At 45.7% G+C, this 15753-nt stretch overlaps 1 protein-coding gene across 11 annotated transcripts in view; it reads right to left on the minus strand.

The window, feature by feature from the left end:
* The window catches only part of SFMBT2 (Scm like with four mbt domains 2), a 282187-nt gene that overhangs the window by 249587 nt on the left and 16847 nt on the right, over positions 1-15753 (minus strand). For 2 of the 11 annotated variants that reach the window (XR_010113794.1, XM_063610026.1), the window contains exon 1: positions 1721-1984. The exons of 2 other annotated variants lie outside the window; for them this stretch is intronic. The gene's annotated coding sequence lies outside the window, so the exon portion shown is untranslated. Of the gene's footprint in view, positions 1-128; positions 1641-1720; positions 1991-2232; positions 2350-15753 lie in introns of those variants that run through there. 7 more of the 11 variants (XM_063610031.1, XM_063610028.1, XM_055296458.2 and 4 more) reach the window with 6 other exon arrangements.

Below are 15753 nucleotides of genomic sequence, written 5' to 3' on the forward strand. Positions count from 1 at the left end.
GAGCGGCGCAGAAGAAAGCAGGATCCCACTGTTAAGTGCAGCGCGCCCCCTGCACACACGAAATCCGGCTGGCGTCTGCAGCCCGATTGCACCCAATACCCGGGACAGTTAGTCCTTTCAATAAGCACCTCCTCGCCCCACCTACTGAGGGATCTACTCGCGCAGGATCCAGCACACACACGGCGAGAGCTAGCTCGTCTCCTAGAAAGCCAAAATAAATCACTCCCTCTGCCCTCATGTACTTTGCACCACGTGTCCGCAGTTTGTCACGTCAAATCATGGCAGGGTCTGGTTCCAAGACGCACACACACATTCGGGGTGGTTCTCTTTGACACGCACACCCAAAAAAACTGCGCACACACAGGCCTGCACATTAATCCACAGGCACACACGACAGTTGCGTTTCGGTGCCCTGGTCCGGGCCAGCAGCACCTCTCCATCCCTTTCCCCCCTAGCAATGGACTTGACACACAGACTCTAACCACGGAAAAAAAAAAAAAAAACGGGACAGCCCATTCCTTCTTTTTTTTTTTCCCACTTAATTCGCTAAAGCGCTTCCTGGGGTAGCCAAAGAGAGTCGAAACTAAGGGGTGGAAACTTCAGCTGGGTTTTTTCCCACCTCAAAACCTTTATTTTCAGTTTTTAAAAGCCACCTTAGCCCGCCATATTGAAACTGGCACGGTTGCTAAAGACTCCTTCCTCGCAGTTGTGGCGCTTCCAAGAAAACACGAGTACGGCTCAGGCTCTGGATGAGCGTCCGGCCACCGAGAATCAGCCACTTCCCACCCTCCAGGATCCCCCAGCTCCCGCCAGCCCCTTCCCACCGCCTCTGGTCAAAATCAATAAATACATCTAGCAGTTCCTACAGTTGCATTTTGGCGGATTTCTGCAAAACATACACACACATACACATACACACGCACGCATATTAAAAAATAAACTCCAGAACCAGCTCAAGTCAGCAATTTTGAAAGGGGGTCGCATAAGTGGAGACAACCGGAAAGCCCCTAAGTGACAGGATATTACTTTAAAGAGAAAATAATGAACAAAAAGACCATCCTCGCTGGAGCACGCTCCAAAACTACTACTGCCAATTTTATTTCAGTTGCTCAGGCAAATGTTTCCAAGGCGGCGATTCCGAATGTCTGCACGATTTTTTACCCCCATACCGGTCTCCGATTCCCCGTCCTCACCATCTTTTTCTCTCACCCAAACCAAAAGGAAAGAGGAGACCCCAGCGCGGAGGAGACGCGGGAGCGCGGGATAGGTAGCAGCGGCGGCTGCGTCGCTAAAATGAGTGCAGAAACGAGGAAGGTGGGCGGCGGGAGGGGACAGGCTGCGCCCGGGGAAGGAAGACACTTTGCAACTCCAGACGGACTCTCGCACGGCCCGGCTTTTCCTAGCCCGGAGACGCAGGCGAAGGGGACCCAGGAAGCAAAAATGACAACCTGGAGCGCACAGAGGAGTTTGAGGCTTCGCTCAAGTGCAGTCGCTTTCTTCGCCTGCCCTTCTCTTTCGCTCCCCTGCACCCTCCCCAGCCTTCCCCCACCCCCCACCTCCAACCCCAGCTCGCTCGGGCTTCCTTTCTGTTTTTTTTTTTTTTTTTCTTTTTTTTCCTAGTCTGGAAAAAGCCCCTGACCGGCGCACTCAACCTGCGGGCCGAAGGGCTGCTCTCCGGCCAGCCTGGGCGCCGGGGACAGCGGCCGGCGCGGCGTCCTACCTGGTGAAGTTCGTCCTGCCCTCGGCGTGGACCGAGGCCCCGGGCGCCGCCCGGGAGGGCACCGGCCTCGCTCGCTCGCTCGCCCGCCCTTGCCCGCTCGCTCGCCGCCCGCCGCCTCCCTCGCGCGCCCGCTCCGGTCCTCCGGCTCCCACTACAGCTCATTCCAATATGGCATCCTCTCTGTGCGCATGCTCGGCGTTCTTTTTTTTTTTTTTAAAGATGTGTGTGTGTGTGTGTGTGTGTGTGTGTGTGTGTGTGTGTGTGTGTGTGTGTGTGTGTGTATGTGTGTGCGTGCGCGTGCAGCGAACTCCTTCAACGACCTTTTCCAGCGCTTGCAAAATTTCTTAAGCCAATTAGCCTGCAGGACGTGATCGGCTCCTTCCTCAGCCCGCGCCGCGCCCCTCCCTGCGCCTAAGCAGGCGGGCACCCCCAGGACCCTGGCACCTTCCACGCCCACGCGGCCCCCTCCCCGCCGCGCTCGCCTTCCTTCTTTTTGTGAGCTCCCTCCATACATGATATGGAGAAAGTTCCCATCGCGGGCGTTTCCGCACACCCCTCCGCAAGGACAACTGGGCAAACTCCCGTTTCCCTGGCCGCGGTTCGTGAGCTGGGTTTCCAATGGCTCAGTCGACCGTGTGCACAAACTTGCGCTTTATCCGCCCGGGATCGCTGGGAGCCGAGAGAAATTCAATCCCCAGGGCAATCTTGGCCCCGCCCGCCCCACCCCACCCTATGTTTAAATAGAGCCTTTTCTTGAAGCTGCGAACATTTCCAGTCCCCTTGGGCAGGGCTGGAGGGGCCGAGGAGAGCTATTCGAGGGAAAGGTGCCCCGAGGGGCAGGAAATTAAGTTGGGGCTGCCTGGGCGAGCTGCCAGGTAGCCGTGCTCGCCACGGCGTCTCATGGTGCACCTAGCTAGTCCGGTCCTCATAGGGCGGGAAAAGAATCGTCGCTCACACCCCAGCAAAACGTGGCCCTCGGCGGTCCGTTGGAGAGCCCCGTCGGCCGTGAACCCCGAGCAGGGCTGGACGTCTGCGGAGCCCGCGGGCACTTTGTCCGGGGCGCCTGGGGAGGAACGCGGAGCTCCCAGGGCCTTAGGTGCAACGGCTGCGCAGAGCCCAAACGAAATGTCCCCAGTGCGGAAAAGCCGGTGACGCCCTAGAAGCAAGACCAAGAGCTTCCGAAGAACGCTGCGCCGTTAACTAGGGGGCCCCGCAGAGATGCCGATGTGGGCCTGCATTGTATATTTCTGCGAAATAGCGAATGGACACGTTTGCTCAGGGTTTTTATGGTTGCCAAAGGGGGTAAAATTACCCAGTCCCCCAAATCTGTGTCCCATGAATCCCTCTCATAGTACCCTTCTCCAGGCGGCCAAGAGGTCCTCCAGGTTCCCGTGGGTTCGCAACTCCACCCGCCCTTCCTCGCCCTGCATCCCTAAGGAGAGTGTCCGCTCTGAAGGGCTAGGGGCCAGCCATGGAGTGAGGGGACCGGGGCTGACCACGCGCGGCACGGACAGGGGTCCGCAGGCGGGCCCTCTCCTGGATGGTGCGGCCGGAGCTGATCTAGAAGAAATACGGAGGGACGTGCCGAGAAGCAGCTCTCGCTTCGCCGCGACCCTGGAGAGCGCCCCCCCACCCAAAAGATCTGCCGAGCTGAGAGATCCAGGGCGGGCGTCCGCAGCCATGAGGCCCCCTGCGCCGCCAGTATGGGAAAATCCTGCCTCCTTACACCTTGGAGAACGCTGGGCGACGACTGAAGCGCCTTCCGCCGGCCTGTCACTCCATGTGACACAGGAGCCACGTGAGACCCAGAAGAGTCCAGCGACTCGCCGCGCGGTGCACTTTAGCCTGAGTCTGCGACCCCTCCAGCTCTCCAGTCCCCAGCTGTTGGGGACATCAAGCCGGAGCCCTGGGCTCTCTGCCCTGTGGGTCGCTGAAAGCAGAGACTCCTCAAACCAACCGAACCGGGCGCATTAACCCTCTCGCCTGCACCCCGCTGCCTCCCGGTTGAGCCCCGAGGCGGCTCCAGGTAGAACGTGCTGGACTGACTGCGGCGTCCAGGAATCTGGAGTGTGGGCTCCAGACACTCTCCACGGTTTGGCCCCGGGTCTCAACACCCAAATCGCCTCTTCTGGCTCCTTCACCACACCGCGGGGCCTGTGGGGAGGGAGGGGCCGGGAGACCCCTCGGCGCACCACTGTCCTCGAGGGGTCCCCACCCTGTGCACTGCTGAAGCGCAGGGCGCGCCGCGGCAGGAATGGCCCGGAGTGCGGATCCCCTGCCCTGAGCCTCCGGCTCTTGGCCCGCGCTGCGCCTACCCAGTGGCACTGGCCCCGCAGGGCGACAGCGGCGGCTCCCTCCCATTTGCGTCCCAGACCGCGCGGCCTCGCTTAGCTCCCGGGAGCCGACAGGCGCTTGCCCTGGTGCCAGCGCAGGGCTTACCCGGGGGCTTGGGGTAGGGGTGGGGGTGCGGGGGGGGGAGGGGGAGAACGCAATTTCCTTCTGCGCGAGTCGTGGAGACGGGGGCTGCAGCCGGCCACCGCGCGCTCTCCAGGCTTGTTTACCAGTTTTAGGTCATTACTGTGCACGAAACATTGTTTCATCCAAATAAAAGCAAATGCAAAAGAACACCTGATCCCAAACAGTGTATGACTGTGTGTTCATTATCTTCCCTGGTTACCCCGAAGAGGTTGAATTTTTTTAATGTTTTGGGTACGTAGACCCCGTATAACTTTGCTCCTGGGTCCACAAAATGGTGATTTGGGGGGAGGGTTACCTATCGTGATTAAGAAATATAATCAGGAAGTCGCAGCACACAAAGGTGGCATTGTTATTGTAAAAAAAACTCCTTTCCCTCCTATTTTTGTGTTGCTTTTTGCACGTGACTTCTTAAAGATTCTTTGATTTTCTTTTCTGCAACCGACCTCCATTCTCTTTTGTCCAAGGGCACCAATGAGGCACATGAAAATTGGTTAGGAAATTCCCTGAGGCCATTAAAGTGGCCCCTTCATCCCACTTCAATACCTTTCAACTTTCATTTTTATTTCAGAACCAGACACTTTAGGGATATGGGTACCCAGATGTAGGTTGCACCCTAAATCAATTAAAGGTAGGAAAAAATTCCACATAGTCAGCAAAGGATAACGTGCTGACAAAAATTGTGACTGGTTTTTTAAAGAAGGCTTATGCACTCCGACTCAAACAGGGTCATGAAAATCTCATTATCAACACAAGATTTTTCTCTATATTGTTAATATTTACTAAAAATCTTGGCAAAAATAAGCCTTTGATCACACTAACTATAGATGTTATTTCAGTCCTAAACTTTGCTTAAGCTGTGAATTTCATCACTGTACAGATCAAGTTATGCCTTCAGAGGGACTTTGGAATTCTTTAACATAAACGAGGCTAATTGGTTAATTGTAAAATATTTAGATGCTATTCCATTTGTCTAATGATAGAGCACAAATTAGAAATATAAAATAACAATTGAAAAGTTTTTGTCTCATTTTCCTTGTATTCCTAAGTATTACATCACAAAAACTATTGCAGAGGAAATAATTAGAAATTATTGTGTACTATTGAATTGAAAAAGTATATGTGTACTATTTATTCTCTTTATATTTAGGGCATGTGATTACTTAAATCTTGTTGCATTAGTCGTACCCAAGAAAAATGTTCAATTTGTTCATACCTATTCCATGTTTAAGTTATCACTTCCCACTGGGAAAAGGAAATGAACCAAAGAAAATAGAAGATAAACCATTATGCTTTCTTAATATAGAGACTCTCTAATGAACTATTAGACATACTAGCCTAACAGGAAAGCAGAAGGAGGGAAAAAAGAGGCCAGAACCAAATATTTGAAGAATTTGTACAACCTTCTCTTTACTAGAGCCTTGAAACCAAAACTTGTTTTCTCTTAGGCTACATAAGATAGTATTTTTCCATCAGCCTCCTAAGGTCACAAAGAGTAAATCTAAATACATTCTCTCTTTTATTTTTTCACCTTTTTTCCTTCTCTTCTATCCCCAATTAAAGCACCTAATGGCTAATGTATTGGGAGTCCAATGACCTCAGTCACTGCTTCATCACTAATTATCTGTGTGACCTCTGTAAGTCCAGTGACCTCTCTGAGCTGTTCTTTCCTCTTGGGTAAAATGAGGGGATTGGACGAGTTGTCCTGTGAGGTCTTTTCAGACCCTAAACAGTGCTGAGCATTCTACCCCACCCCAAAGCCATACATTGCTTTATATAGCAATCAAATTCTGAGGTCACAGAGGATAAAAAAGAATAAAGTAAAGGAATTTGTAGGGAAAGGGTATTAGGGCCTTCTTTGCCTTAGTACCCTTCAGTGAAGGTACAGTTCAGGTCATATTTCTGCCTTCTTTTGATTATTATTGTGTTTTTGCATTTACTGTATGAGTTTTGTGTTGCCCATAAAAGTATGGGGGCTCTGGTGAGGGTATCTATGACTGTCCTTTTGAGAAAAGCCTGGGGTTATTGAGATGGCTTGTGAAAACAACTAGAGTTCTCAATGAGTGTAGTGATGTGTATTGGTTCACAAAATATCACCACCTAAGAGAACACTTTCTCATACATTTCTAGAAATTTCAGAAACACACTATAGCGATTGACTCTTGTATAATTTGAAGGAATTTCAAGCTTCCTTGACAACAAGAGAAAAAAATAATAGGGTACAGGGCATATTTTTAAAAGTACATGAAGGCCGGGCATGATGGCTCATACCTGTAATCCTAGCACTTTGAGAGGCCAAGGAGTGGGGATTGCCTGAGTTCAGGAGTTCGAGACCAGCCTGGGGAACACAGTGAAACCCCATCTCTACTAAAAATACAAAAAAAAAAAAAAAAAAATTAGCCAGGTGTGGTGGCGTGCACCTGTAATCCCAGCTACTCAGGAGGCTGAGACAGGAGAATTGCTTGAACCCAGGAGGCAGAGGTTGCAGTGAGCGGAGATCGCACCATTGCACACTCCAGCCTGGGCCACAGAGCGAGACTCCGTCTCAAAAAAAAAAAAAAAAAAAAAAAAAAAAAAAAAAAAAAAAGGACATGAGTTCTGAACTCTCCTAGGACATGTATTGAAAGAGCCGAGGTGGTTTGCTTGTGGATGTTCCAGTTTTGACTAATGGCTTCTTTCTCCACTGAGAAGAACATCCTGACAAAACTCATTCCCAACTTCTGCGGCTGCTGGATGATGGTATCACGCCCTTCATTTGTGAATCTTACTGTGTGTTAGGCATAATATTTTAGACTTTGTGGCCTCATTTCCAGCCCTTTTGAGAGCTGCAGTCTGGAGAGATTAAATGACAGAGGCCTTTTAAAGGACAGAGTCACCGAGCAGGGACTGGCTCTCAGGCCCTTTTAAAGACAGCAAAAATGAGACAGAGGATTTATTTAGTATCTACTTTGCTCCAGACACTATTCCAGGTATTTTTTACATATATGATAACATTTCATAACTCCTAGTCTGTATTATGTGTAATATCCCTTTTAAATGGTTTAAAAATATGTTTTAAATGTATGTTTCTTTACACATAAAGCTGAGTCCTCTTCCACTGTCACTGTCATTGAAATACAGGTTGCATCTCGGTTTTTTCTTGTGGAGCTTGAGTTGTCTGGAACCATTTACACTTTCTAATTTTACCCCTTTATGAGTGAGCGTATCTATTGGCAAAAACACACACGCCCCAACTGGGTGTGGTGGCTCACACCTATAATCCCAGCCGTTTGGGAGACTGAGGCAGGAGGATCGCCTGAGCCCAGGAGGTGGAGACCAGCCTGAACAACATATCCAGACCCTGTCTCTACAAAAAATAAAAATTAGCTGGGCATGGTGGCACGCCCCTGTAGCCCCAACTCCTCAGGAGGCTGAGGCAAGAGGATTGCCTGAGCCCAGGTAGTTAAGACTGTAGTGAACTATGATCATGCCACTGCACTCCAGCCTGGGTGACAGAGCAAGATCATGCCTCAACAAACAAACAAACAACAATAAACACAGTGCAGGTCAGAGATGTGGGTCTGTGACCCTAGAACAGTGTTTCCTCTGTGAATGATAACTGGCCTGAATGAGGTTGAATTTGACACCGTGTAAAAGCATTAAGAGTCCCAATGAACTTATATTGCAAAATAGACTAAACAAACTAAAACAAGTGACCAAAAATCCCACATGAAAAAGCAGTTTCATGAATAAGCACAGTGGCCAATTTGTTACATTCACCCACTACCTTAATAAGTGCCTGACCATGGTATACAAGAGGAGAGATACCAGTATTAGGAAGCTGGACTATCTCAGCTTTCATGTAGCTTCAGCATCGCCATCCTATTTGTTTTCACTGTGTAAGCCACTTTAGATGATCTTAATACAGAATAAATCATTATTATCATGATCAAAGAAGTGATAGTTATTAGATCTACAAAGACTTGATTTGCAGTGCCATCTACTGGAAACAGACATTGACTTGCTTTCAGATTTTTTAGTTTTTTGTTGTTTATTTTTTTAAATAAAGAACGTTGAAGAATACAGATATCAGTAGTAAGGGAAGAATTTGGTTCTTACTATATTTGATTACAGATGATGGCTTAGAAGCGTTAGCTACAAATAAGCTGAATTGTATTCTTATCAAATCATTCATCCTTTGAATGTTAGAATAAAGAGTACTTACATGTTTCTTTGAAAAGTAACATTGCTTCCATTTTTTAAAATGAATCACTTAAACCAGTTTTTAATATAGCACTATGGTTTTTTTCTTATCCCTTTAAAGATTGATTTTTTTTACCCTTGTAAGTGCCTCTGAAATGGATATCATTGCTGAATTCTTGGAGATTTTCATTTTAATTTCATACCTTTGGGGTGGGGGAAACTCAAAAGATTTTTCAATCAATTTTTTGAAGAGAAACTTACATAAATTAGATATAGAGGAAAATTAATGAAAAATAAAAACCAATCTCTGCTTACATTTTTCTCATTCAACAAATATTTACTGAGGATCAGATGTGTGCCAGGCACTGTTCTAGGATCTGAAATACAGTGAACAAGACAGATGAAGCCCTGTTCCATGACACTCATAGTTCATCAAGGACAGATCAACACCAAAGAAATGAATATCTAATATGTCATGTGGATGTTAGTGCCATGGAAAAGGGTAAAGCAGGGGGAGGTACAGGAAGTGACAATGACAAGTATGGTGTTGGGGGGGTGACATTTTTTATGAAAGTGGGTCAGGGAAGTGGCATTTGAACAGAGAGCTCCAGACAGCGGGAACAGTAAGTACAAAGATTTTGATATTGTCTTGGCTCCATTTGAAAGAAAGAATAGATTATACAAAAGTTTGATGATATTTAACACCATAGGCATAAGCTATTAACTTGTAACTTCTAACTTAAGCAATAAGTGCCAGTATTCCCAGATGGGAAACAACACAGAGCGGTCAGTTCAAACACGTACAGAAAATCCAAGCATTCCCTAAGGGATCAAACCCAGTTTCCCTGAATTTAATTAGATTCTTAGGTTAAATGAGCCGCAAAGGTCACCTGGTCTGCCATCTCTCTCTTGCCCAACTCCTCTCTACATTATCTATATTAGTCTGTTTTCACACTGTTATAAAGACATACCCAAGACCGGGTAATTGATTTATAAAGGAAAGAGGCTTAATTGACTCACTGTTCTGCAGGGCTGGGGAGGCCTCAGGAAACTTACAATCACAGCCAAAGGGGAAGAGGCATGTCTTATATGGTGGCAATAGAGACAGAAAGAGCGAAAGAGAAAGAGAGAGCATGTGTGTGTGTGTGAAGCAAAGGCGGAAGAGCCCCTTATAAAACCATCAGATCTGGTGAGATCTCACTATCACGAGAACAACATGGGAGAAACTGCTCCCATGATCCAATCACCTCCCACTGGGTCCCTCCCTCAATACATGCGGATTATGGGGATTATAATTCAAGATGAGATTTGGGTGGGGACACAGCCAAACCTTATCATTATCCCTACAAATGACCAGGCAGTCTGTTTGAACACCTCACTCCTCACTCCCTCCAGAGATAGCTCATTCCACCTTTGACTCCTCTTGGCAAATTCATCCTTACACTGAACTGATGCCATTTCTCTGTTCTGTAGTTGTTGGGTGGCTTGCATGGCAATGGAGGAAGGCAAAAGTGTCACCCTCTTCCTGTTCCTCACTGGACAGTGGCCTCTATGATCAGGAACCCCATGTAAACGTCCATGTAAAGCTGGCTCTGTAATAGACTTGAAATGAATCCATCCATCATCATTCATCACTCTGATCTCACCTACATAAAAACTCCCCAAGCACAGGATGGTTAGTGCAACTGTGTTTTCTCTATGTCTTTAAACCAAAGGAAACAGAGTAGTTCACGTAACTGAAAGACCCCAGTGTTTAAGTGCTCTCATTCACCTTTCATTCCTTTCTTGGTCTGCAGTTATGCCGAATCAGAAATCAATTCCTTAGGGATAGCACAAGTGAAAAAATCTAGAAAATATACAAATGCATCTGAGCAAACAATAGAGTACACTTGCTAATGACACACTTCCTTAAGCTAGGGAATTAATTACAACAGTTAACATTGATTGAGCACATACTCTGTGCCAAGCCCTCTTCCAAGAGCTTTATGTATCCTACCTCATTTAACCCCACAGCAAGCATGTATAGTAGGCAGTGTTATTGTCCCCACTTTATGGACAAAGAAACTGAGGAAGGGGTGGAGAGTGATTAAGCCAGCTGGTTGTGGATACATGACTAGTAAGTGTTGGAGCCCAAACTTGAACTCTGCCAGTCTGACTCTAGAGCCTGGGCACATCATCCCTAAACTCCATTCCCATGGTTTATGAGAGTAGAGATGCCAGAAACTAAAGATAATGTATGGGATGGAAGACTGAAAGAACGTGGATCATTTAGCAACAGAAGAAAAGCTAAAACGCAAAGGAGGGCCAGGGCAAGCTCATGAGCAATGCCAATGCTAATTTTTAAAAATGGGTTGAAAATAGAAGGAATCGTGACTGTGGCCTGAATGGAACTAAGTTTGAGAATAAAAAGTGATGAGGATATTTGGAATGTGATAATAGCAACAACAACCATCTAGTTGCAGGAAAACAAGCTTACAACTCCCACTGATTCTACATCATGGTGAGTTGTATAATTATTTCATTATATATTACAATGTAATAGTAATAGAAATAAAGGGCACAATAAATGTAATGCGCTTGAATCATCCCAAAACCATCCCCCACTGCCCATCCATGGAAAAATTGTCTTCCACGAAACTAGTCCCTGGTGCCAAAAAGTCTAAGACCACTGCATCATGTTACATAGCACATATATGTTCTCATGTTCATGTTATTTAAGAGTCAAAATCATTTGTGTTGATTGAAGTATGGGCTACCCTAAGGCATCGCTAAAAGCCAGTGGTTATTATCTTTTTACAAAATTCACCAGAGGCCTTTGGAAACCCCTATGGTTCTGTTGGATGCACATGTGGACCATGAGGCCGCATGTTAGAGTGGAGAGAGCCTGTACATGGAAGACAAATGATCTTGGACTTAGATCCCAGCTTTGCCATTATTAGTTTTGCTTCTTTCCTCTCTCTCTCTCTTTTTCCCTGTCTCTTCCTCTTCCTTACCCTCTTCAGTTTCCTCTGTTTAAAAAAAAGGACTAAGAAAACCTACCCCTACCCTACCCACCAAAATATTATAAAACTAAATTTCTCTTTCAGAGAGGGAGACTGGCGCTTAACAGAGGCTTCAGAAGTATGACCTCCTCCATCTCCCCATCTACTCACCTGCCACCTGTTCAAAATACACATCGTTCGTAGCATTTTAGTACAAGTTTATAGTGCTCTTCAATACACATCCAATAATTCTATATTGATGATAAATCAGATCATATCCCAGATTTGTTTTCTACATTTCGATGGACTTGCACCCTCTGTAATTGCTCTTTTAGCCTTCCTTTCTGGCTTTTTCTATTTTCTTTGTTTTATTAGTCAATAGTTAGGTCTTCCTGACAATGCAAGTAAAATGTTCCAAACAAGAATGTAGCTAGCAGCTGATTCATAAGATATTAAAAGGCCTTGAGTAATATTGTACTCATTGAAAACAAAGCCTTCACATATACCAATGCTTTATTACTTTCATGAAACTTAATCTTTGTCAAACCCTAAAAGGATAGCTAATTTTAATGACCAATTTGAAAAGCAGACAATGGGATTGATAGCATATTCCTAAACAAATTGTTATAAATTCACACGAAGCCAGGCATGGTGGCTTGCATCTGTAATCCCAGCTACCTGGGAGGCTGAGGCAGGAGGATCGCTTGAGCCTCAGAGTTGGAGGCTTCAGTGAGCTGTGATTGTGCCACTGCACTAGGCCTGGGTGACACAGCAAGACCTCCATCTCTTAAAAAAAAATTCCCATGAAATGAGTAGTTACAGAATAATACTGCAGACCAGAGTAGTGAACAAAAGAATAAAGAATGAAGAGACTTGGATTCAAATCCCATGGTGCCCCTAAATAGATTATTTACAAGTCAATGAATTTATCTGAACCTCAGATTGGCCATCTGTGAAATGGACATAATTATCTCTTACTAGCTGGGCGTGGTGGCTCACGCCTGTAATCCCAGCACTTTGGGAGGCCGAAGCAGGTGGATTACTAGGTCAGGAGTTCAAGACCAGCCTGGCCAGCATAATGAAACCCCACCTCTACTAAAAGTACAAAAATTACCCAGGCATGATGGCGTGCACCTGTGATCCCAGCTGCTCGGGAGGCTGAGGCAGGAGAATTGCATGAACCCGGGAGACAGAGGTTGCAGTGAGCCGAGATCATGCCCCACTATACTCCAGCCTGGGCGACAGAGTGAGACTCCATCTCAAAAAAAAAAAAAAAAAAAAGAAAAGAAAAGAAATAACCTCTTACTTTATAGGATTGAGAGGAATTAGAAGGTTGCAATATGCCCAGTGACCAGAGCAGAGCATTGAGTTGGGTGCTAAAAACATTTTTTTACACTCCCTTTAATAATAAAATAAGTTTCCAATTCTAGCCCATAGGAACAGGCTAACCTGGAATTCAGAAATGGAAGAGTCTAGCAAAAGTCTCAAGACTCAAATTGAACCTTGATTCATGTCAATTTGGACAAACAACTTAATCTATTTTTGTCAAAGATAGTCCCCAGGAAAAGTGACACTGATAATGATGGTTACCTTGGTGCCTTCCCACCTGGGGCATGTAAGACAATGCTATCATCGGGGTCATTGCAACTTATTACTGCTTTATTCCAATCATCGTGCTAGACACTGCTTTCGCATGTGTTCTCTTGTTTCCAACTGCTTTGAGCTCTTAGGAAGTACAGAGCTACAGAAATTTAACGTATGGCTGGCATTTCTCCTGAGTCTTTTGTTGGCATGCCTTTAGCATCTAAAGAAAAGGAGGAGAAGGAGAAGAAGCAGAAGAAAAGGAGGAGGGGGAGGAGGAGGATGAAGAAAGGAAAATTTGGAAAGCCAGGAAATTATTTGAGACAGAAATATCTCTATCTCTTTTTCTCTTGCCTCTAAATTGTATAAACAATGTTGAATGAGCCAATATTTTCCAGTTTAAAAAAAACCAGGTGTTTTTTTCTTCATTCTTTTTGCCAACTAAGAAAAAATGTTTAGCAATTTTTTAGTAGTGAAAAAATACATGTCTGAAAATTAGAAACTGAGTCTGATATACCACAGCCATTGGTACATAGAATGAGCTCCCAGGCCGAGTGCAGTGGCACAATCACAGCTCACTGAAGCCTCGAACTCTGAGGCTCGAGCGATCCTCCTGCCTCAGCCTCCCAGGTAGCTGGGATTACAGATGCAAGCCACCATGCCTGGCTTCGTGTGAATTTATAACAATTTGTTTAGGAATATGCTATCAATCCCATTGTCTGCTTTTCAGATTGGTCATTAAAATTAGCTATCCTTTTAGGGTTTGACAAAGATTAAGTTTCATGAAAGTAATAAATGAATGTTTGCAGAATTCGATCCTGGCTTTGGCATTGACCTGAAGGTAAACTACATGGTGATACGTCTCCTTCTCTCCCTTTCTGCAAATGAGAGTGATAGTATCATGTGCGCATTTTTGGAAAGATGGTATGAAAGTCATTACAGTTCCACCACTTTCTTAGCTTCTTGGACCAAAAGGGACGATGAAGATTTTGTTTTTTGAAAGCAAAGGTTGTTTATGTAGCTTCCGAGTGACTGATGTGCTCCCCAAATCGATTGTTGGCACTCCTGGGTTTATTTACTTTGAGTTTTGTCATTCTGGAACAGGAGGAGACACCCCGCTGGGGAGAAGCTGCAGGGGTGAGCTGCAGATGCTTTGAATAAGAAGGCTATTTTCATCGACTTAATTTTAGTGACATAAGAATCTGGGGGATGCTGGGGCTTGCCTGGAGACTCTCAAACTGGAGAACCCTGGGGGTAGAAGGAAAGATCTCAAAGTCGTTCTCATGGCCAATTCTGCAGCTTTGCCAGCTTTAAAGAGACATCCCAATGTGAACTGTGCTCGATATTCTTAATATTGCTGAATTGAGGGGGTAAACCCCAATACGGTCAGTGGCCTACTCCATCCCAGTTTTCTGCTCTGATATTTCTTCACAGTATGTTATACCATATTATTTTATTATCAGTCACTAAAGACAATTATCTTTTCTTTTTTTATTGATCAATATATTTATAAACTGCCACACCAGAGACAACTATACTTTAGTAACAATTTCTGACAATTCTAGCGCATTCTAGTCTTGTTTCGGTAAACAGATGGTGGTGCTCTATTCAACAGATACTGCTGAGTGCTTTGGGCTCCACCTTCAAACACGCGCTGAATTTTTGAGTTTTTACCTTTTGAGCACTGCTCCGCTCTACACCAAGTCACCAAGCACCCCCAGACTGGGATGAGCTCATGGCAGGCACCTCCTCACTGGGCTTCCCGAGTCTACTCTCACATCCTACCTTTGGTTCACGACACAGAGGCAAGAGTGTGAGCTCTCAAAGTGAGTCAGATCACACCAGTCCTGGCTCAAAACGCTGCAGTGGTTTCCCACCCGACTGGAGGTGGAGCTGAAGTCCTGGGCACGGCCTGTTTGCTTCTGCTACCTGCATCCTCTCCAGCTGTTTTGTCTAGTAAACTTGCGCCCTGGCGCTGCTGGGGCCGCTGCAGTCGAGGTGTAATACTGTTCCTTGCACAGGCGAACTGTGCTCCTTTCTCAGAGCCCTTGCATCTACTGCCTTCTGTGCCTGGGATACTCTTGCTCAAGATGCTGGCTTGCTTGTTCCTCTATCCCCTTCAGGTTTCACCTTCTCTGATCCCTCTGTACTTGCAAACACTGCATTCCCCAGGGCCTTATACCCTGCTCTATTTTTCTGACTGATACTTATCATCACCAGTATCACGTTGCTTTTTCCTTATGAGTTCTGTCTCTCCCACTACAATAGTACCGTGAGAGTAGAGACTCTATCTTATTTATAGCTGTATCTCCAACCCATAGAACATGATCTGGCTCACAGTAGATACTTAGTAAATATTTGTTGAATAAAAGAGGAAAGAAGTGCCACAAACACAAAGCCTATCTCTGAATAAGGCTGACATGAATGTTTTGCATTAATGATAGATTTCAAATAATCTGCATTTGTACCCAAAGCAGGAACATATTCAAGTGCAACACGCCTTCGGAACACTTGAGTGAGAGGCGAGGGTGTGCATTGTTGTTTAGGAAGGCTCTTGTACATAAGCATGGGAGAAACGGGGAGATGTCTTGCAGTGAAATTCTTTGCCTTATGAAAAAACAACCTCATTTGTTTGATCCTTGCCATGGTTCCAAAAAGGATTTGAGGCCAGAGTTGCAAATTGTCTTCCTTTTTCCCTTGAAGTTTCTGTGCTTCCAAAAAAAGAAAAAAAAAGGTTTTGAAGGACTTTTTGCTCTCAAATTTTTAAAAATAGATTTCCAAGTAGATTGCAGGCATGATCCAAGCCTTGCCTCA

This window comes from Symphalangus syndactylus, chromosome 10 (genome assembly GCF_028878055.3).
Source record: "Symphalangus syndactylus isolate Jambi chromosome 10, NHGRI_mSymSyn1-v2.1_pri, whole genome shotgun sequence".
NCBI classification, from domain to species: domain Eukaryota; kingdom Metazoa; phylum Chordata; class Mammalia; order Primates; family Hylobatidae; genus Symphalangus; species Symphalangus syndactylus.